This window comes from Rhodamnia argentea, chromosome 10, assembly GCF_020921035.1.
Source record: "Rhodamnia argentea isolate NSW1041297 chromosome 10, ASM2092103v1, whole genome shotgun sequence".
NCBI lineage: Eukaryota > Viridiplantae > Streptophyta > Magnoliopsida > Myrtales > Myrtaceae > Rhodamnia > Rhodamnia argentea.
Genome location: NC_063159.1, coordinates 18,667,042 through 18,691,134, shown reverse-complemented (window position 1 = coordinate 18,691,134; position 24,093 = coordinate 18,667,042). Strand labels below are relative to the sequence as shown.

At 41.0% G+C, this 24,093-nt stretch overlaps 1 pseudogene; it reads left to right on the top strand.

Annotated features, from left to right (window-relative positions):
- Positions 1 to 252: 252 nt before the first annotated feature.
- Positions 253 to 24,093, top strand: LOC125312646 (annotated as a pseudogene).

Sequence of the window (24,093 nt, the reverse complement as noted above, 5' to 3'; positions counted from 1 at the left end):
ATAGAATTATTATGGTGCGAGCCCTTGGTATTTCCACTTGGAAATTTGGAGAATCGTTGCCCATTTTCTTTCCTTATTTTGGGATGCGTGCGTGGGACTGGTAGAGGTTTTTCCAGTTGTTCCAAGACACGACATCTTTCTTTATTCAAAATCGATCACCATCGTGTCGAGGGCTACTGTCTTTTTCCCATGACTAGTGCTCCACGACAACGCTAATATAAAAGCATGGTTATCTTACAAAGAGGCTTGCACCAAATTTTGGACAATGGCACTTCCTGCTCTTTTCACGAGCTTCCTTCCCTCCTCAACCCGCCATAGCCAACCTTCTCCCTCGTTCTTTAGACACCCTCGCTCCTCATTCCCCTCCTCCGCCTCCTCCGGCGCCCGACCAGTGACATGCGCTTCCACGGTTAAAGATCAAGAGATCGTGAGACGTTCAGCGAATTGGGAACCTAACATGTGGGACTATGGCTTTTTGCAGTCATTCAGTGTCGATTGCACGGTAATGGTTGTTTGCTCTCTTTTTCAACTCAAAATCGAAAAAATTGTTCAAAAAGTCCTAAATCTATTGTACAGCGGTCAATTCAGTCATAAAACTTTCGATTGTGCTGATTTAATCATAAACACTACAATTATGCCAATTTATTCGTAAACACTTCGACGATTTCCCAATTCAATCCCAAATCTTTTGATAAATTGTCAATATAGTCCTTTCGGCCAATTATCCATATAAATAGGTTTAGGACTAAATTGATAAAATTTCAAGAGGTTTAGGACTAAGTTGACACAATTGAAAAGTTTAGGACTTAATTGACCGCCGTATAATAGGTTTATGACTAAATTGATACAATTAAAAATTTTAAAACTAAATTGGCCGGCGCACAATAAATTTAAGACTTTTTGGACAATTTATCCCTTACAAAACCAGCCTAGCTAAGTTAAACGGGGGCGAAGCAAGAACTTGGTTGTACAAAAACAACATAAGTTCGGGATCGTGTGCACTTTTGTATATGTTTTATATATGACATTCGCGATATGAAATATCAGTTTACACATTCACCAATTGCCACTCTATCAAATATATGACCAACCCAACAAAGAAACTATAGGAGATGCAACGGGAAAATTACCAAAAAAGTCCTAAACCTATTGCAATTATATCAATTTAGTCCTAAATTTTTTTTTGACCGATTCATTCCTAAAACTTTTGTAATTGTGTCATTTCAGTCCATCCGGCAAATTTTGGCCTGCTGGAGCTAACGTGGACGCCGGCCGACGGGCAATTGAATATTTTAATATTTTTGAATTTTTTATGATATTTTTATGTTTTTTCTTTTCTTTTTTTTTTCCCCCTCCCCACCACACCCCACCCCACCCCACCCCACCTCTAGCCGGTTGCCATAGTCCGGCGACCGGCCGGAGGGGTGGCCGGAGAGGCCGACTTGCCATGCCACGGCGGGGGTCAATATTCAACTCTGCTTATGCATTAACTTTCATTAAGATCCCGTTTTTTATATTTGAATTTTGAAATTTTCGCATGTCTAGGAGGATAATTATACTGAGCAAGTGCAAAGGTTCAAGGAAGACGTTGGGGGTCTATTCGACAGGGAGATGAACCAGGTGGCCAAGCTCGAGTTCATTGACACAGTTCAAAGACTAGGACTAGGATACCATTTCGAGATGGAGATCAAGAACGCTCTCAGCTCCATCAACAATGCCATTGAAGATGCTCAGCTTTTGGACAGCCTCTACACCGCTTTCCTGCAATTCCGGCTACTCGGACAACATGGATACAACGTACCGCAAGGTAGTCGCTACTAGTTAATCTTTTGTTGAATCATGTTGACACATCAAAATTTACCCTACTGTTTTCTTTTGTTGGACGTATAGATGTGTTCCGAAAATTTATGAACAAGACGGCCATGTTTGACGAATCGCTCAATATGGATGTAAAGGGGCTTCTCGGTCTTTATGAAGCTTCTTTTCATGGATTGGAAGGTGAAACCATACTTGATGAAGCTAGGAACTTTGCTTCTAAGCATCTGAAGGATCTAAACCTCGACAAACTTCCCGCTATACTAGCTAGCCACGTGAGTCATGCATTAGATATGCCGATCCACTGGAGGCCAAACAGGTTGGAGGCTCGGTGGTTTATGGACATGTACGAGAAACAGCAAGACATGATCCCTTCCTTGCTACGATTGGCTAAATTAGACTTCAATTTAGTGCAGTCAATCCACAGGAAGGAAGTTAGCAATCTGGCAATGTATATGCAACCACTTTATAGCTCATAGATGCAATCTGGCAACGTAGGAGCGCATTTTGATTGACTAAGTCATCATATTGACAAATTTTTCAGGTGGTGGGTTGAACTTGGGGCAAACAAGATGAGCTTCTTTAGGGACAGGCTAGTGGAAATCTATTTTTGGAGTAGTATAATGGCTTTTGAACCTCAATATACAGCTTTCAGAGAAATGAATACGAAGATCGGTTGTATGGTGACACTTATGGTGACACTTATCGATGACATCTATGATGTATATGGAACACCGGAAGAACTTGAGCTCTTAATAAATTTCATTGCCACGTTTGCGTAGTACCACCACCATCATCATTTTTTCTTCTAACTATTATTGCCAAGAAAAAAGACGGAATCAATTAGTCCATGAACGTGATGGAGAAAAAAAATAAAGTTATATAATAAGTAGTAAAATTCTTCAATGTGTTTTGGACATATAATGTTTTATGTCAGCTTGTTTTTCTTCTATGTAATTGATTGGTTTGGGAAGTAACGGTACACCCTAGTTTTCATTGTCACTATTGAAAAGCATATCGAGTGATGGTAAAATTTATAGGATCTTTGAAATGGTGATAACTTATATAGGTGGGACATCACAGACACCGATAATCTTCCTCCAACAATAAGGGAAAGTTTCAAAGTCTTGTACAATACAACCACCGAAATTGGGTATTGGATGATAAGAGAGCGAGGAATCAATCCCATCCCTCACCTGCAGAAAGTGGTAATCTCGACTTGCTAAATAGTCCACTTAATAATTTCTAACCCCTGTAGGGCAACTGATTTTTCAATGGGATAATTGTCCAAAAGGTCATAAACCTGTTGTACGGCGGTTAATTCATTCATATACCTTTCAATTGTGCCAATTAAATATTAAACCTTTTGACGATTTATCAATTTAGGTGTAGCCCTCAATTTGTCAATTTAGTCGTTTCGATCAATTTGGGCCGAAAATTGCTAATGTGGACACTAGCTGTCCCACATGGGACGGCTGGCAGAAGGCCGGTATTGACGTGAATTGTCACGACCCGAACCCTACGAACCGTCGACATCCCACCTGGCCTCGCTTGCGTACGCTTCTCCAGGATCCTCAAGCCAACAAAATTAAACAACACATGCGGAAGCAACAACAACCCTCGTACAGAAAACCAACAAAACTACGATAACTTGGGATGGTAAAAACACACATATGTACATATATACATAGTTGTTACAAACTGTCAAACCTAGGGCTTCAGGGGCCCACCGTACAAGCCCGTGACCACCTATAACAAAAGACACGTGGTTGAAGCCCACTATACAACCAAAATACAACATGCTACAAAAACTATGAGGCCAACTACTCTAATCCTCGTCCTCGTCCTCGCTACCCAAGTACAATCCCATATCGGGCTGCCAGCTCGGCCTCATCTAACTCGAGACTGTTCGGCATCCGAAGGCTCCACAACTTCGCCATCTGCTTCGCAGTACCACAGCTACGGGGTCGGGCGCCAAAACTTCAGGTGCAGCATCGGGGTTCACCACCTCTCCATCCGGGGTGCAGCATTCGCAGGATCATACTCTCCGACTCCATTAAAGGGAATATCGAAACCTCTCAATGGTCCCACGGTCAGGTCTCCGTGGCGATAAGTCCATGCCACGTAGGTCTAAGGCTTCCAAGATAGCTCTCCGGTATCTACCCAAACTGTAGTTGCATATCTATAGTAAACTTAATTCTCCTCGACAGGATACTCTGTCACCTGCGTATCCATGTCCCGAGGAATCCCAAACTTCGGGGCGGAACGCTCATGGCTGAGGCGGAGGGTCCGAAAAACAACGAACCCATGACAGGGTGAGATAAAATCTCGATAGGAAAGTCTCTAACCCTAAATCAGGTCGCTAGTGCCTCCAGACACATTTTCATTGAAAAAAAATTCCAACAATCCCTCTTTCTTACCCAAAAATTCACAATTAAATTCCAGAAAATTCCATTCTTTCTCCGAAAATTCTCACACCTTCTCAAATATTCTACGTTACTCCCGTCTCGGGGTTCCACGCCTCGCCCGACAATAAAATACTCTACGTGCTCCAGGGCCCGTTTTTAACACATCAGGCCATAATATAAATATCCACATTACTCCGAAAATTTCTACGTTACTGCGAAAATATTCCACGCTACTCTAGAATATTCCACGTTACTCCAAAAATATTCCACGTCACTCCAGAATATTCCACGTTACTCCAAAAAAATTCCACGTTACTCCAAAAATATTCCACGTCACTCCAGAATATTCTACGTTACTCCAAAAATATTCCACGTCACTCCAGAATATTTCACGTCACTCCAGAATATTTCACGTTACTCCACCGCCATCACACAAGTTCATAACGTTGAGCCTCGGACCTTTATGGAACACGGCTCTATATATATACCAGGGTCTCAGACACAAAGGAATACGACCCATAAATCTCGGTCTCGGACACATAGGAACACGACCGGATTAAGTCTCGGACAATTAGTCGAACACGACTCACTTTGGTCTCGGACGACTTAATTGAACACGACTTTCATACTTTCTCGGTCTCAAACAATCGACGAATACGGCTCACTTTGGCCTCGACGACTTGATTGAATACGACCCTCACATTTTCTCAGAATAGTTCGGGACCACGTGATTCACTCACGTTAGAGAATTAATAATTCGGGATCACCCGATTAATTCACACTAATCCAAATATTAATTTAGACTACCCGATCAATTAATATTACCATAGTATCCAATCCATGCCATGCGACCATATTATGCTAACGTAGCAATTTATAAATCACGTGCCATTAAAATTATACTAACTTGGAAATTTATCACGGCCGAACAATAATAATTTTCTAACATATAATTAATTTACGACTATAGTATTAAACTATAGTAATCATGCCACATTTAATTGGTACCATGGCATAACAACTTTATGTCACATAAAAGTAACCATAGTTAACATATTAACTAACCATGGTTCAAAAATTTACTAGAGTCAAATACTAACCTAACTATGATTAATAAATAGCATAAAGTAACCATAGTTAGACATAAAGTAACCATAGTTAAACTTTGACCAACAATTATCTTCTTGACTTTACTATTCATGCAAGAACAAGCTTTCTCTCTCCTCCAAATCTGCAATTTTCGGCCAGCACAATTTCACCCTCAAATTCACCAATTTCTTCATCAAAAATTCACAATTTCATGGTCTTTTAGCAGCCTAGTCACCTAATTTAGGTTTAGAAACAATCCTACCTCAAAAACTCGCAAAACCTCCGTTGAACGGTTGAGGAAAAGCCTGAACCAAGCGGTGTCGCGACCTAAAAATTAATTTATAGGTTAATGGATTATTAGGTTAATTAGATGAATTAACTAACCTAATACGGACTCTCCCAAGCCCTACCAATTCGCAACTTAGGTTTGATTTTTAATTTAGGAGCAGCCACTAATCTTTTTTGGTAGGTAGATTAGATACCTAAACAAAGTACGGGAGAATACTTTATTTTTTGCTAACCAGAGGTTTAGGGTTCGGAGACTTGGTTATGTTAATTTTTAATTAACACCCTTTCGGTACCAAATTTCATGAAAATGCCTTTTCCCGATTGATGATTTGTGATTTTGATTTCCCTTTTTTATTTTCGAATTTTCCCTTTTTTTTACTTTTTCGAATTTTTGAATTGAAGCAGATGAATTTGAACAAAATTAAACAACAATGCCCATAATATACCTTTAAATCTGATTTTCCGATAAATCTTCTCATTCCCGAAGATCCGGGCCGTAGCGAGATTTTATCCGCTACATCCTCGAAGATTCGAGCCGGTATGCGGATAAATATATAGAAATACAACGTCCCTTCTAGCCAAAGGGCAGAATACTAATTTCTATATTTAAATCACCATCCCATCCCATAAGATCATGGGCGTGGCGTGTGATTTAATTTTCCGACGGGACTAGGCACCAGGGAGCATACATTATAGGCAGTTTTGTTTAAAGATGTGCAAATATTTATTAAACTTCCGAAAATCCTTAGAGGATTCTAGAATTTTCAAGGAGATAAGCTCCTATCCACAAAGGATATCAACATCTTTTAGGAAAGTTATCTTAAGATTTTCAATGAATATCTTGATAATTATCCCAATTCAAAAAGATATGCTCGATATTTCTGAAAACCTTAAGTTTGATCGAAGATATACTTAAATTTTGAGAAAATGCAAATATCTTATCGAGTATGATCAAGATCAAGATTTCTCAAAATAAAACTACCACAAAATATGCCAGGAATTCTAAAAAGATAAGCATGACATCTCAAGATTTATTCAGAAACTTCAAACATGCATGATTAAGCAACAATCTTTCTTGTAGATATGCTCGAATAATTCAAATAAATCAAATTAGGAAAACAAGATAATCTTAACATTCAAGGGATAGAATTTTACCTTATCTTGCGATTGCGATTTCCTAATTCGAACTTTGTTCAAAGATTGAACACCCAAATCGAAAAGGAGGCCAATCGGATTGCCAAATTTGAATCTCGGACAAGACGTGTAGATTGCGGCTCGAACGACGGGAGGAAGCTCACGGCTTCGGTAGTGCTCGGGGACAGACGGAGTGACTGGTTTACGTCGCTGCAGGAACTAGAAAGGCGATAGGACTCCACGATATGTTTCACTGACTCTCCCCATGCAGATTTTTCGGGAAGAAGATAACTTCCACCGTTACAATCAATCTCCAAGTTCCTCACCAACTTCCACTCTTGTTGTGCCGTGAACTCTTGAGAACCTGTCAACAAAATTAAAGTAAAGGGAAACATCTTCGAGACAAGAATAATCATTGAAAAAAAAAAAAAAAAAGCGGGAGACCATGAAGCCTTCGTGATTAAAGATCAAAGAAGAACAATTCTAAACCCACAGCCATATTGATCAGTTAAGTAACCAAGAGGGAACCACTGGACCGTTGATTACCACTTTTGACGATGATATAGATAACGTAAATTCATGGTTAAGAGGTCGTAAAATAAAATTTGGGAACCACGAGGGAAAGATCGACGTCGACGGTGGTGGACTCAGCGGCTGGATAGTGAACTGGCTGTGGTTCCTAGAGATGTTCATGGACGTCCAGCAGTAGACTCGCAATCAGGATAGGCCACGTGCATTATTGATGCGATGGACCATCTTCGAGAATCTGTAGAGTTCTTCGCCTACAAGTAGAAATTAAAATAAAATAAAGACGAGAGCACCTCGGCTACAAAACATGAACACCTTCCTTTCGTCTTCTCTCGTGTGTTCAAGCGTGGATGTCTTCGAAGTGGGAGGCCACGGTCTCTGGCCTACACAGGAGCTTCTTTTTGTGCGCGTCTTATTGAACCCCAAAGGAAAGTGACTGGTCAAAGTCTTCTCTTCTTCCAAACCTTTGTCCGTCCATGTGTAACCTGCCAGAAAGTCAGAAAATAAACTTACTTTTTTGTCCCCTCCTCACCTCTCTTATCGTGGCTGTTCCGGAATTGATGGCGTGGACTTGATGAAGCAGGGCGGTGGAGAGTAAACAACAACAAAAAGAACAATCAAAGCTTCCCCCAACGTCCCCTACATGCATCCTCCTTTATCAAGTTTTTGGCACAATGAGGCAAAGTCCCACCGTTTATCTTCCTTCTTCCCATATTATATTTATTTTTCTCTTCAAGAACGGCCCCCGTTCGTGCTCTCTCTATTCTCCAATGGCGTGCTTTTGAGAATCGCCTGTGAACTTTTTTGCGCCGGCTTTCTTCTTGCGTTGCCTCTTCTCACCGTTTCCGTGTATTCAATAAAAGTGGCCTCTTGTATGCTCAGAACGATGAGCGACGCCTCTCCCTCCGTCACCAAAATCTGCCGTATGTGGAATTTTATTGGCCCCCCCTCAACCCTAGGCATAACACTTGTATTTATAGATAAAAGTGTTCCAAATCAAGTGCCCAAAGTTTCTTAATTTTTGTAAAATAAACCCGGGCTCAAAATATAACTTGAATTAAGTCCCGAAGGGTGTAATTGCACAAATTGATCCTTGAATGAGCTGAAAATTTTGGCCTAGCCCTATAGATGGGCTAGTCGAATTTTTCGTGTCAATTGTGAGCTTAATTAGGCTTTTTCCAAATAATTAGCATTTTAGATAAAGCCTTTTTTCTAAAATATAAGCTCCAAAATAGTTTTAAATTTTCGGCACATATGTCCATGAATTGCTAGAAAATTTGCCCATCGGTTTAAGTCCAAATCGCCCGACAAATTAAGCTCGATCTCGCACCGCCAATCCAGGGAAATGCTGATGCAATGCATGAATGAAAAATGGCTAAATTATTTTTGTCTAGAACTAAAAGATTAGCTCTAATTTTCTATGCAAAAATGATTGAAAAGTTTAGTCAAAATTTAGGGTGTCAACAAGCGGCGATTCCAACTGATCCTTGCACGGCCGGCGACTCGGTGACGATCTAGCGACTCAAGCGCTCCAAAGCAACACCAAAGAAGGCTTGAAGAATTTTCAGTAATGGAGGGTGTGAGAGAGAGAGTTCGGCCAAGGGAGTATGAGGTAGAGAGAAAGTGAGCTAGAGAGAGAGTGGGTTCTTGAAAATAATGAGGAGGAAGAAGACCTAATAATAAATAATATAAGTTGAGAATAATTAATTATGCCCACAAAGTCAAGAGGGAAAAATAATTTTCTCCCCACATTGACTAATCAATCTCGGCCAAAAGGGAAAATGACCAAAATACCCTTCGTTCCAAGTGAAAAATTGGGTATTTTTCGAGGGCAAATGGGTCATTTCCCATATCTAGTCCAAATCTACTTTTTCTGAACCTCTTTGGGGCGAACCGCGAAGGAATTGCACCCAGGATGAGGAAACGTCCAAAATTTTTATTTATTGAAACCCCCGAAGGTCCGACGTCAAATTCAAGCTCGATTCGCGATCAATCTCGATCAATAGAATTTTCAGCGTATCTCAAACTAACGGGCGGCTTTTAGGAGTTACGCATATCAACCCGTGATTAAAATCACGTTTAAGAATTACTCGAGCCATGGCGACCTTGGTTATCAATCAATTGTGAGGGTCAATCACTAGTCCCGATGGACACGATCGTTAGAAAATAATTCAGGGACGTTTGGAACCCACACGAGGTCGAACGGAATCACCCGTGATCCAAGCGTTGGGTATTATCCAAATCGTTCCTTAATTATTCTAGGATCGGCCTACATTGGTCCAAAATATTTCCTCAACAATTTTCATGGCCAAAGAGTCAGTCCATGACCAAGTTCTTAGGTCCACGTATTTGATTTTCCTAGCTAGTCATTCCCATTTGGTTAGTCTACTTGAGAGGGATCAATTCCGAATGAGATTCGACTGAAGTACATCGATGAGACTTTTCATTTATTCAAGGCTTCAAAACGAGCCGGATTACAGGATGTCACATGAATAATTTATACAATTCTTTTTAAAATTGCAAAAATTGTCCACGTCAACGTTGACCGTGCCACGTAAGATAGTCGGCGCTCACTAGACCATCACGTCGGTGATTTTCAGCCAAAATTATCCATAATGTTAAATCGATAAATCGTCAAAAGGTTTATGATAAATTGGTAAATTGTAAATATGTTTAGGATTAATTTTGCACAGTCGAAAGATTTAGGATTGAATTGGCCACGATATAATAGGTTTATGATTTTTTGGACAACTTTTTCATTTTCTACTTCTAACATTGATTATGACTTCTTTTTAAACATTTGAGAATCCGAAAAATGTCGGAGAAGAACGTCCCTCGACTTAGTCATTTACACACTTCTCCAATTTTAATCTTGTAGTGGGCCGATGAATGCAAGGCGTACATGAAGGAGGTCCATTGGTACGATAAGGACATTAAACCAACGCTGAAGGAGTACACGGACGTTGCGGCGGCTTCAGCCGGTGGGCTGATCATGCTGTTGGCTAGTTACTTCCTGGCCACGGATAAATTGATGGAAGAGGGACTCGATTACGTGTTGAAAATCCCAAGTGCCGTGCATTGTTCTGTCAAGATTCTTCGTCTCAACAATGATCTCAGTACATCATCGGTAACTTACTTTTATATTGTTCTTCATTTTAATTTTTTTATTTCTTCAATACATATGTGAGATGAGTATTTGAACTTATGTTGGCAACCCATCAATATTGTTCATGCTTAGTATGAATTGGCACGAGGAGACAACTTCAAGGCGCTAGAGTGTTTGATGAATGAAACTGGCTATTCGGAGGAGGCCGCGCGGAAACACATTAGGCATATGGTGCGCAAGACCTGGAAGAAAATGAATAGAGCCGCATTTGAGGATTACCCAGTTCCTGGATTCGGGCCTTTTCTCGGTGCCTGTTTGAACTTGGCACAAGTTCCTCATATGTTTTACCAATATGGAGATGGATTCGGCCTTCCCAATTGCAAAACCAAGGACCATCTTGTGTCGGCTATATACGAACCCGTGCCCCGCAATTAGGCATGCATGGCACGAGTTTCTCATATGTTTTACCAATATGGAGATGGATTTGGCCTTCCCATTTGTTGTCCTTTCACCATGAATATTCCCTTATGAAAATTGCACAATACCAGAATATTCACAGTGATGTGCAAATTTTTTTTATTTCTCAGACACATATACAAGAAGAATTTGGTGACTTATGTTTGCAACCCATGATTATCCTCCATGCTTAGCATGAATTGGCACGAGGAGACAACTCTAAGGCGCTAGAATGTTACATGAATGAAACCGCGAGCTCCGGAAGAGGTCGCGCGATAACACATTAGGCATCTAGTGCGCGAGACCTAGAAGAAGATGAACGGAGAATTATTTTATGAACTATTTTATTCCTACGATCTAGAGATTAAGTGTTCGGGGATTTGGTTACATTAATTCGGTACCAATTTTCATGAAAAATTCTTGATTTGATGATTTAGGATTTTCTCTTGTTAGGTGTCATGGTAATGCAAATGACATGGCAAAAACATGCATGAATGACACGCACGACATGGCAAGTATGATTTTAAACAATATGTTATGCATGATATTTTTGGTATTTTTTGTGAATTTTCGGATTTATAAAAAATGATGGTAAAAACTATGCTAAAGTGAACATAACATTAATTACAACCATAACATTAATTACAACTTAAGAAACTTAAATGTTATTTTTATGCAAAAGATGATAAACAATGTGATTTAGTCATCTTTTTGGTATTTTTAAGAAATTTAATTGAATAGGAAAAACACAAAAATTTAAACAAAAATAAACAATCTTACCCATAATACACCTTAAATTCCGGTTTTATTCGTAACGTACCCTTACATTAGGGCCGAAAAAATGAATTAAATATAGAAGTACCGTCACCCCTATATACATAGGGCAAACTATGAAATTCTTTGGAATTATCAATCCGCCCCTTGAAATAGAGGATTTGATATATAATTCTCATGTATATTCGAGCACGATTATACTTCAAAATAGAAGTCAAATTGCGTGCATTGTTATAGATATTCCGAAGGAACAAGACAGGTTAAAATTATTTATTTAAGTGCAAATTATATCATGATAAAAAAAATCAAATAATCAAGATAAAGATATGATATGATGCAATTCAAATAAAAGAACTACAGATAATGCACCACATTTAACAATAGGATAATATTATATTATCCCTATCAATAAGAATTTACATCCTTTTAAAAAATTTGACAATAATATTTGTAAAAATAAATATATTAGATATCCAAAAGATAGGATAATATCTAGACAATTCAAATTAGAAAACAAATTATCACTAGGATAACATTCTTATCTAATTCGAATATGCTCGAGATAATCTTACAAAGTTGAACGTAGACCTTGCGGATCACGGACCGTCGACCGCGGAGGGCTCAGCTCCTCTTGGTGCGACTCACGAACGACGCCGGCGGAGGAACTCTCAGTGGCACGTAAGAATGATAGGGCCAATGGGGGTACTGACTTTGACTAAGAGCTTAGTGGACGTGCACAGTGGTCACCAAAATATAGCACGATGATCGAGACATTTTCCCAACTTCAAACACCACCCATCTTCTGACTTATCTTCTTAAAATCGTAGCTGGAGACTTGACGATGGCTCGGATCCGCGATTGGTTGACCACTTTCTGGACATTCATCGGGAAACCTGCAAAAAAAAAATAATAATAATTCAAGCATAACGAAATCGTTGAGCGATTCCGCACAATGTCGAGCTCTTTGCTGGTTCAAGCGTTGTCGTAGCTATCCGAAGTATTGAAGTAAGATCCAGAGGTGTCATTGCAGCAGGGAGGGCGACAACGAACGGCACCAGTTGAGACGATCAGCTTGTCCGCAAGACACCAGAATTTTAGTCTTCGGTCGTGAGAGAACAGGAACCACCAGGAATACTTTTCTCTCTTTTCAGCGTGAACTTTTTGTGGCCATGTGTATTCATTCTTAGGCCTATAACGTGAATCTGTAGCAAGACTCCCTTCGCTGGGCATGATGTCCACTTCTTCTTGCCACCATTCCTCAATTAATGACCTCCGCGCTCTCTTCGTGTTTAAGCGCCAGGGAAGAAAACCAGCTTCCCTCACCTTTGCTCTGATTTCATCTAGCCGTGTATGAAGAAAGTGTCTCCCCCTTCTTCCCCTCTCTCTTTTCGTGCAGAACACGACCTCCTTCTATATGCAAAGATGAGATCCACACATGGCAGGAGTTGATTTCTTTTTCCGTGTCGGCTGATCATGCATATATCTTTCTGTTGACACTTAAAATAATTCAAGAAAGACTCGTGACAAGCACGTGAATGAGCGATAATCAGCTACAGGAAGGAACACTGAAGCAAGGTACGTGCCAATCAAAAAGGTGCCACGTGTTGGGGTAAATTCTGGCGCCACTTCCTTCCAGAGCAAGAAAAGCGCGCGGAAGGGCGCCACGATCGAAGCGGTTGGCGGTAATCCCTACGAGGTAAAAAGAAAAGGCGCGAAGACTGGGAAACCGTCATCCACGTGGCTTATGGAAAAGGGCAAAGTGTGGGGCCAAAGGAAGAAACCGCTCAGCGGTTACCAAAGAGCCTGCCTATAAATACCTCGCAGTAGCAAGATACACACACAACAAACCCAAAACACTTGCATTTTCAACTAGCTCTTAGCCTTTAGCCTAGCCTAGCTATAGTTTTTAGATCCCCATCGTCGATTCAATTCCGGCGAGTATCATATCCAGAGTTAGGTGTCGTCGATTAGATTCCGACGTCTACTCACTAGGTTTAGTACTGTCGATTAAATTCCGGTATTGCACCCTTCACCCATCTTGTCCAAGACCGTCGATTCAATTCCGGTATTGTGTCCTACAATCCTCCGTCCAAAGCTGTCGATTAAATTCCAGCATTGTGTCCTACATCATCTCCCGATCCTGTCGATTTAACTCCAGTGGTCGTGTCGAAATTTGTTACATACTGCTACTATTGCACATATTGGACCGTCGAAGTTGTTGAAAATCTGTTTGTAACGCGCCTTTTGTGTCAATCTACTGTATTTGACATTCTCTCATTCCAAAATCGACCCGAACTCCTTTTCGAAAACGAACGGATTAAGTTCGATAAAAGATTCTCGCGTAAGTAACCCTTTTTGGGCTATAGTCATTTTGGGCCTAGAACCCATAACCAAAAAAGCCATGTCGAAGGATTTCGACGCGCAACACTTTCCCGAGTGACTGCCCTTCACTCCAACCAAATATCTTTTTTGATTGACTGAACCTGCCCCCGTTTCTTTCTCCATTCACGCGTCTTTTAATTCTTTGATTGAGAAAGATACGCCAAATACGCCGAGTATAATCTGCTTGGTGCCAGAAAATCATGCCTCAATTTCCTCTTAATGTTGATCGAATTTCGCTCAATTTTTGGCTGGTTGCATTGCTTTTGTCATTTAATGAATGAGGAAATCCACTCTCAGAATCATGGTTGATCTCATTCATTTTCATGCAGAATAAGATTGGGCCTTAAGAATTAAATTTTTGCACGATTCCCTTTATTTCCACTTTTGACCATTGAAAATATTCTCCCTATACACAAACCAGTCATGTTCTTTTCTTGGTCTTCATGATAAATGTGGACTGTGGTTAATACGAGCAAAAATTCAATGCAATTCTCGGCTTAGACCAATTTTGAATTTACTAAATCTTAGAAATCGCACGTTTAAGTCTGTCCACCGTTGGTCCAAATGCAAATGCATGAATGCTAAAAATAAATATGAAAAAGATTTAATTATTTTTGCTAGAACTAAAAGATTAGCTCTAATAATTTTTTTTTTTTGCGAAAATGATTGAAAAGGTTAGTCAAAATTTAGGTGTCAACACTCGTGCCTGTTTGAACGTGGCACGAGCTTCTCATTGCTTTTACGAGTGTGGAGACGGACACGGCCTTCCTGGTCACCAAACCAAGGACCATCTTGTGTCGACTATATTCGAATCTGTGTCCCTCGATTGGGGATGCATTATTCGCCTAGGTCTTGTTATTGGATAGAGCCCTCAATCTTATGTGTTATTATGAGTTTTTGGGGTGGCTCTGTGATCTCCAAGATATTGAAACTGTTGTAATTTAAATTCTATTGATGGGTGTTTGTACAAGCTTCATAAAATTCGGCAGAGAAGCACATACTATTCCGTGCTTAGCGTTGTGGCTGATTACGTAATTGCTGATTGTATTTTTTTTTTTTTTTTGGTAAGGAATTGCTGATTGTATTTCTGTTCATTGCATTTAACAAATGAATTTTTCGCTCAAATATCTTTTTCGCATTAGGACCCGGAGAGAGTCGAGTCTCGCCGGTGGTAGGGGAGGCCGACTTCGCTGGCCCTCGCCTCTAGCCGGTCGTCGGCTAGAGCCAAAACTTGGCGACCAGCCAAAGGAAAAAGGAAAGAAAAAGCAAAAAAAAAAAAATAGTAAAATAATAAAAAGTTTCATAAAAAAAAAATATGTTCACGGCGCATGACTGATCCAGAATGACAAACTCGGGCCTCCCATCTTTGGGACAGTCCATGGACCTCCCACTGCTCTTCACGAACGCCACTTTCTTAATCTGGACAAGATCCGCATAGGGTCCGACCACGATGTTCGAACCGGGAAGCACCATGTCATCGGAGACCTCGGCCTGATCGACCCCGGGCAGGACGAACAAAACAAATTGCACGATCTGGGCCTAGTTGGAGGCTGTTGGGCTCGAGGTTTTGGAAGCGGAGGCTTGGAATCTTGGGCCGCGGTGGGTGGGCTGCGAGAGAGGAGGGGTCTCAAGAGATCGAAAATGAGTGGGGCATTCCGAGATTGGCCGAAGCGAGGGTTGAAGGAGCGAGTTCACAGTCTGATCGTGATCGCCCTTGTCGGAGAGAGATGATTTGCTTAGCTCAAAGGGCCGACCGAGGAAGCGAGGAAAAAGAAGAAGCAAAGAGGAAGAGAGCGCCCGCAAAGGAAGCCTGCTTCCACAGTAACGGAGGGGGAACGGAGAGAGTGAAGGATGGAAATTTCAAAAAATGTCTTATGCCCGGGACCCTATGCATACGTGGGAATCAGTGAATGGAGCATGACGTGGTATGTTATTTGGTCGCGAATCTGACGTGACATGTGACGGGAAAAGGCCCAAAAAGAAAGCCCAAAACCGTGTCTGCCCTCAATCTATGTCACCAAAATCCGAGAGTCGTATGATATAATTCTGTCGCTATGTCGAATCTCTGCCAGCTGCTATGGATGGATGCTAAAAGAGGGGGATTATTTGGGTTGGCAGCCAAAATTTGTGCTCTTTTATGGGGATACTTGAAATATTTGTAGTAGATGTAATTTCACCAGATTGTCCTAGATTCCGTCCCATTAAAATTTCAACGAATTTTTATTTGAAGCTTCACTTAGAGCTCATTCATGTAACAACCGGTTGCGGTTTCATTATGATTTCTCAATCTTAGATTCCGTTTGTTTCGTGGAAAATTAGTGATTTCAAAACTATTATAAAAAATAATAATCTTATGTATCGCTTGTAATTATTGATGAACGAAAAATATTTTCATTGTCTATGCAAATGTTTATATACAAATTGTTATCGATGATGAAAATATTTTTCATTGACTAAATATTTTAATAATACATACCATCATTTTTAGTAAAAATACTACTCATTTTTTGCAAAATAAATGGAACCTTAAGTTCAGACCAAAAAATAAAAAAACCGAGCCTTAAGTTCACATCTAAAGTGGATTTTCTATTTGTGGGCGTTGTAGGACACCACGTACAAGGAAAGTGTAGAAAAAGGGCATAAGGATACTTCAAGTGTCAATATTTATGTACGGTGCTCACTTTGGTGTCAATATTTTTTTCTTGATCACTTAATTGTCAAATTGGAGAAAAAACTACCACTTTAGTTCCAACGGCGAGAAATTCCGGTGACCTCACTCGAGTTGGTACTTAAATAATTATTTTTCAATAATATTGTCACTTAAGTAATCCAAAAAACCATCACTTTAATGCTAAATTAGAGAAAAACGATCACTTTATTGTCAAGAGCAAGAAATTTCGACGACCTTACTAGAGTTAGCACTTAAATAATTATTTTTAAAAAAAATTATTACTTAAATGATTCAAAAAAATATTAATATCAAAATAAATATCGTACATAAATATTAACACTTGAGATGTCCTTTTACCAAAAAAGACAAGCGGAAGCGATGAGGGAGAAGCCTACTTCCAGATTAACGGAGGGGGAAAGAGAGGGGAATCGAGAGACAAAAAGGAAATTTTGAAAATGTCTTACAAGTGAGAACCCTGTGGGCATGTGCTAATCGGTGGGTGGAATGGCCTTTGGCTGACATGGAAAACCAATATTGCCCGATCTTTTTTCACTTTACTGAAGCAACCTATGAAGTGATGCGGCGTCTTTTCATCTGCTCCCAATTTACATCACCTAAATCCGAGAGGCGTATAGTATATTTCTGTCGGCATGTCGAATCTCTAACGGCCGCTATAGATTTTTTCCCCCTTTTTGGGACAGATTAGGGTGCGCATGGTAACACTTCAGATTGATTTCTCAACTTCTGACCAGAAGTTGATTTCTCAACTTCTCCTTCAAAGCGAAAGATGATTTTTCTACTTTTACTTCAGATTAACTTCTGATCAGAAAAATTCGTTTGATTATGGTTGAAAATTTCTACTTCTAGAACATTATTAACAAAATCTTTGACGGCCGGTCGGCGGCGGGCGGCCGGCGACCGGTGGTGGACGGCCGGCGTCCGGCGATCGGGCGGGCGACGATGGGCGGTCGGTGGAGGTCAATGTGATCGAAGAAGTGATTCTAAGGTGGAGAAGTAAAAAAAAATTACTTCTCAAAGTTGGCAAAAAATCTTGCCAGAGGTTAAAAATTCTACCAGAAGTTGAAAATCCTACCATAAGTCAATTTTTTTACCAAACGGATTTCTACTTCGGCAAGGTTTTTACCAAACAAATTTCCCCGCGGATTGACTTCGGCGAGAAATCCAGAAGTAGAAGTGATTTCATGCGCACCCTTAGCTGCTATAGATGGAAGCTAAGGGTGCGCATGAAATCACCTTCGACCAAGAAATCAACTTCTAATCAGAAATTGATTTCTCTACTTCTCATCAAAAGTAGAAGTTGATTTTTCTACTTGTACTCTAGATTGACTTCTAATCATAAAAATTCGTTTGGTAACCGTTGAAAATTTCTATTTTTGGAACATTATTAACAAAATTTTCGGCGGCAATGGTCGACGGCGGCGATGGTTGGTGGCGGCGGTGGTGGTCGGCGGCGGTCGGCGGTGGCGATGGTCGGCGGTGACGGTTGTTGGCGGCGGCGGTGGTCGGCGGCGGAGGTGGTCGGCACCGCAGCGATGGTCGGCGGTTGGCGCGGCGGTGGTCGGTGGCCGGTGGACAGCCGGCGTGGGCGACTGGTCGGGCGGTGGTGGGCGGCCGGCGTGGGCGGCGGTCCGGCGGTGGTGGGCAGCCGACGGGCGGTGGTGGGCGGCCGGCGGCGGCGGTCACGACGGTGGTGGAGGTCGCGGCGGTGGTGGGTGGTCGACGGCGGTGGTTGGCGGCGGCGGTCGAGGCGGTGGTGGGAGGCCGGTGGTGGGTCTGCCGGCGAGGGCGGGCGGGCGCTGGCGGGGCGGGCGGGCGGCGTGGGTGGGCAATGGTCGGCGAAGGCGGGTGTGGTCCAAAAAGTGATTCTGGAGCCGAGAATTTAAAATTTTTTACTTCTCAAAATTGGCCGAAAATCTTGTTAGAAGTAAAAAATCTTGCCATAAGTGAAAAATCCTACCGTAAGTCAATTTTTTTACCAAACGAATTTCTATTTCGATCAGGTTTTTATCAAACACATTTCTCTACCGAGATGGGTTTCGGCAGAGAAATGAGAAATCGAAGCGATTTCATGCGCACCCTAAAAGAGGGGACCATTTGGAAGCCATACGCCGCGTTCTTTTATGAAATACTTGAAAGTTGAGATGAAATCTCATTATCTGTAGTAGATGTGATTTCACTAAATGGAGGATTGTCCTAGATCCGACCCATTAAGATTGTGACTTAAGGTAGAGGACCCCGTTCGTTCAACGAGTTAGTAATCGTAGCTTCATTATAGCTCATTCATGTACGACGACTTGCCGATTCATCACTCTTAAGTTCATGTCGAAAGCAGATTTTCTATTTGAGGGCGTTGTACGACAACACGTACAGGGAAAGGGAGTTTGGTGCGGTCTAGTTTGAACGTGAGAAGTGTCCCATGATTCCGAGCCACCCTAACCAAACGTAGATTGATTTTGTATTAGCTACGCCCTATCAATTAGAGGCGGCTGAATTTTGGGGGCATTAGCTTTTGGTTTATTTAGGGTTTGTGTGTCCCATAAACAGTTGTGTGCTACCCTTGATTTTGCGGGTTTTGGAAACGACCTTCAAGTTAGCACCGTTGAAAATGTGCATAGACGATGGAAGGCAAACGATATTGCCATGGCGTTTACGTAGTTTAAGTGAATAACAAATTATGCAATTTTGGCTGGAAAATCATCCGACGAAAACTTGATAGATGGTAAATGTGTCATGCGGCTGCAAGCTTGGAGTATTTTATATCACGAGAAAAAATTTAGGATAAATGTATTACAACGAGCATAATTTGGGATTTTTTATGTCACAAATAAGGTTTAGTCTAAATGTATCATAGTGGACATAGTTTGAAATTTTTCGTGACTTTTTCCTTGTTTGAAATTGATATTTTATTTAGTTGTTTATTATTTCGCGATAAAATTTGCATTGTAAGCATTTTGATGGCAGGCATAACGATATGCCGACTAACGGAGAACACTTTTTATAGGAAAACAAATTAATTCAAGGGTCTCCTGGAGATTGTGTTATAATATTAGACACTGTTTTTGACAAATGATTGTTCAAAAATTTCGAAATCTAATTAATGGTGGCTAATTTAGTGCTGAACTTTTCAATTTATTAATTTAGTCTTTAGCCTTTTGACTATTTTCCAATTTAGATCATTCGGCCCATTTTGGTTAGGAACAGCTAAGGTGGCCATCCAGTCAGCTTTGATTGTCCTATGTGGTACTACTAGCACTGCAGTGGATGATTTTTGCAATTTTTTCAAATTTCTGATTTTAATTTATGAATTTTTTGTTTCTTTTCTTTTCTTTATTTTTTTCCATTGTTAATCTTCTCGAAAGGGCCTATGGGGACTTGGCAATGGCCTACGCAAAATTAACAAAATTGTAAAAAGATCATAGAATATTAAAAAAAAAATTACAAACGTAGGATAGTCGACGGCCAGGTTAGCGATTTTGGAGCTATAACAACCAGAAGGATTACATTATAAAATCGTCAAAAGGTCGGACTATATTAGCTAAATTGAAATTTCACTACTAAAATGGCGCCGTGCACTATGTCTAGGATTTTTTTGGATAATTCTCCCTATTTTTTATAAAGGAAAAAGTAAAAAGTTCTAGACTTCAAATGATATTTGGCCTTCAAACTACTGCTACTTTGTCTACCATTGCTAATAACCCTAGGGATTTTTGAGTAATTCCAAAGCACAGAGATCTCTAATTACAATGATATTATTAGGGGACAACAGGTTTTATTGACTTATTTTAGAAAAAAAAATGGTCGAAATTCTTGTTTATGCAATCTAATAATAATCGCATGTCGAAGGCTATAAAACTTTTTCCATGACTGCTGCTCAACAACACCACCTATATAAAGGGTGGTTGGACTTACTAAGAGATTGCAACAAAATTTCGCAATGGCTCTTCCTGCTTTGTTCACAAGCTTCGTCCCCTCCTCAATCAGCCATAACCAGCCCTCTCTCCTACTCTCTAGACACCCTCGGTGCTCCTCCACCGCCGGCGCTGCCGCTTCCTCCGGCACCAGATCTCTGACATGTGCTATGACGATCGAAAATCAAGAGATCACGAGACGTTCGGCGAATTGGAAACCTAATGTATGGGACTATGGGTTTGTACAGTCGCTCAAGGTTGATTACACGGTAGGGATTCTTTTTCGTTCACCACGATACCTAGCCTGGCTAGGTTCTATGGAAAATGTTCACATTTGATCCTGAATTTGTATCCCTTCTCCAGTTTTGTTCTTGACTTGTGGAATAATTTCCTATCAAATTTCCTTGGTCTACGGTTCCGGCAAATTGAAGCTCATGCGCGTGTCAATGCCGGATGAAAGTATGATGTGGGAAACTCGGTACAAGTTTTAAGTTCAAGGACCATGTTGAGAACAAAAACAACATAGGTTGACGATCGTATGGGGACTTTTCCCTACTTTCCTTATACATTGATGAGATAGAGTCCACAACATCCAAAATGACGTAGAAACAGAAGAAAACTGTATCTTGAATAAAATATAAGGGTGTATACTTCTTGCGTACTTTTGTATATGCTTTATATATGGCGTTCGACGTACGTAGTACTATGAATTTAGCCGTTCATCCAATGCCACTCTATTAAATATACGACCAACTCCCCAATAGTATTCTGTAGGAGATATTAACTAACCTGGTCGAAATGAAATATTCTCAACATATAGGCAAAGAGCTCAACTATGCCTATTCAAATGTGTTTGCAAATAAAATGAGAATCGATCTGTTTACGAGAGGTAATATTTGACTCTGCTCGAACAATAAGTTTGATTAAGATCTCTCTCTTTTTTTTTTTTTTGAATTTTTCACGTGGCTAGGAAGAGGACTATACCGAGCAAGTCCAGAGGTTGAAGGAAGAAGTCAGGGGTCTATTCGGCAGGGAGATGAACCAGGTGGCCAAGCTCGAATTCATTGACGTGGTTCAAAGACTAGGGCTAGGATACCATTTTGAGACAGAGATCAAGAACGTTCTGAGTTCCATCTATAACAGCACCAAAGATGCTCAGCTTTGGGACGATCTCTATGCCGCCTCCCTTCGATTCCGGCTACTTAGACAGCATGGATACAACGTACCACAAGGTAGTCGCCTCCAGTTACCCTTTTCTTGAATCATGTTGATGCATCAAAATTTACCTTACCATTCCTTTTGTTGTACGTATAGACGTGTTCCAAAAATTTATGAACAAGACGGACACATTCGACGAATCGCTCAATAAGGATGTGAAGGGGCTTCTCAGTCTTTTTGAAGCTTCTTTTCATGGATTGGAAGGTGAAACCATACTTGATGAGGCGAGGAACTTTGCTTCTAAGCATCTGAAGGATCTAAACCTCGACAAAATTCCCGCTATACTAGCGAGCCACGTGAGTCATGCATTAGATATGCCGATCCACTGGAGGCCAAACAGGTTGGAGGCTCGGTGGTTCATGGACATGTACGAGAAACAGCAAGACATGATCCCCTCTCTGCTACGATTGGCTAAATTAGACTTCAATTTAGTGCAATCAGTCCACAAGAAGGAAGTTAGCAATATGGCAAGGTATACGCAATCACTCTATATGTAGTTCATAGATGAATTTGACGTGAGGATATAAATTCATGCAAGGACCACCGACGATATAGGAGCACATTTAGATCGACTCAGTCATTGTATGGCAAATTCTCTCAGGTGGTGGGTTGATCTTGGCGCGAACAAGATGACCTTCTTTAGGGACAGGCTAGTGGAACACTATTTCTGGTGTTGTGCAATGGTTTTCGAACCTCAATATACAGCTTTCAGAGAAATGACGACGAAGCTCGTTTCTATGGTGACCCTTATCGATGACGTTTATGATGTGTATGGGACGCTGGAAGAACTTGAGCTCTTAACAGATTTCGTTGTCAGGTTAGTGCAACATGATTATCATCATCATTCTCCCTTGTAACTAGTGCTGCCAAGAAAAAAAAATAAGCAATTGATTAGTCTCTGAAAGAAATTATCTGATGCATTATGAGCTTATCAATTTTTATGTTAGCTATTTTTCCCTCTATATAATTGATTGGTTTGGGCGATGTACCCATTAACCTTCACTGTTATTACCAAGAGCGTATCGAGCAATGGTAAGATTTACGAAATGTTGAAATGGTGATATCTTATCTAGGTGGGACATCACAGACGTCGACAAGCTTCCCCCAACAATAAGGGATAGTTACATGGCCTTTTACAACACGACCAATGAAATTGGGTATTGGACGATGAGAGAGCTAGGAATCAACACCATTCCTTACATGCGAAAAGTGGTAATCTCGATTTGCTAAATCTAATTTCTAGCCCGTGTAGGGGCAACTCACTTTCCTACTTCCAACTTTCGTGATGAAACTTCTATTTAAACATTTGAGAATCCGAAAAAGTACAAGAGAAGGACGTCCCTCGACTTGGTCATTGACGAACTTTTCGAATTGCCATCGTATAGTGGGCGGATCAATGCAAGGCGTACATGAAGGAGGTCAGTTGGTACAACAAGGGCATTAAACCAACACTAAAGGAGTACATGGACGTATCGGTGGATTCAATCGGCGGGCTGATCATGCTGTTGGGCAGCTACTTCCTAACCACGCACAAGTTGACAGAAGAGGGAATTGATTACGTGTCGAAAATCCCGAGAGTCATGCACTGTTCTGCCAAAATCCTTCGACTCAACAACGATCTCGGCACCTCATCGGTAACTTACTTTGACGTTTGACCTTCTCCTTCTAAATACTAGCTTATGAAGAGAAAGTATGTTCGTAATTACGCATTATTCTTTCTTATATATTTGACACGAACTCTCGAGACTTATGTCTGTAAAACACCAATGCCGTCCATGCTCAGCATGAATTGGCACGAGGAGACAACTTCAAGGCGCTGGAGTGCTACATGAATGAAACAGGCGCTCGGAAGAGGCCGCGCGGGAGCACGTCAGGAATATGGTGCACGAGGCCTGGAAGCAGATGAACAGAGACGTCTTTGAGGACTACCTGTTTCCTGGGTTCGGGCCTTTCCTCGGTGCCTGTCCGAACTTTGCGCGAGCTTCTCAGTGCTTTTACCAGTACGGAGACGGACACGGCCTTCCCGACAATGAAACCAAGGACCATCTTGTGACGGTTTTATTCGAACCTGTGCCCCTCGATTAGGGATGGATTACTGACGAAGGGTGTCGCTGTTGGAGAGAGCCTATAATCTTACGTGCTTATTATTAGCTTTTGGGGTGGCTCCCGGAAGCTCTATTGACGGGCGTTGTACGAGCTGCATAAAAATTCGCCGGAGAAGCACATGCTATTCCGTGCTTTTTGCTGTGGCTGATCAACGTAATTGGATAATAAATGTCTGTGGTGGTTATCTTC